Genomic DNA, 636 nt, shown 5'->3' with positions numbered 1-636 from the left:
TACCTCAATACTTTGATATTTCAATACTTTTTCCACTTTCATCGGTATCAATGTATGTGCTAGATCCCATAGGAGTAGCTATTGGCTTGCAGTCATCCATATCAAATCTTTTTAGTAAATCCTTGCCGTACTTGGTTTGACTCACAAAAATGCCATTATCAAGATGTTTGATTTGTAGTCCAAGAAAGTAATTTAACTTTCCCATCATGGACATTTCAAATTCTCCTTGCATCATTTTTCCAAATTCGCTACACAAAATTTCATTAGTAGAACTAAAAATAATATCATCAACATAAATTTGAACTAGTAAAGTATGATGCTTTATTTTCTTTATAAATAGAGTAGTGCTGACCTTCCCTTTGGTAAAACCTTTTTCTATCAAAATGGTTGTTAGACGATCATACCATGCTCGTGGAGCTTGCTGTAGACTATAAAGGGCTTTCTTTAATTTGTAGACATGAGAAGGATGTTTGTAATCTTCAAAACCATGAGGTTGTTCTACAAACACTTCTTCTTGAATGTAGCCATTGAGAAAAGCGCTCTTGACATCCATTTGATATAGCTGAAAATTAAGAGAACAAGCATATGCAAGTAATAGCCTAATAGCTTCAAGTCTAGCAACTGGAGCGAAGGTTT

This window comes from Lupinus angustifolius, chromosome LG16 (assembly GCF_001865875.1).
Source record: "Lupinus angustifolius cultivar Tanjil chromosome LG16, LupAngTanjil_v1.0, whole genome shotgun sequence".
Lineage (NCBI taxonomy): Eukaryota > Viridiplantae > Streptophyta > Magnoliopsida > Fabales > Fabaceae > Lupinus > Lupinus angustifolius.
This window is presented reverse-complemented; position numbering follows the sequence as displayed.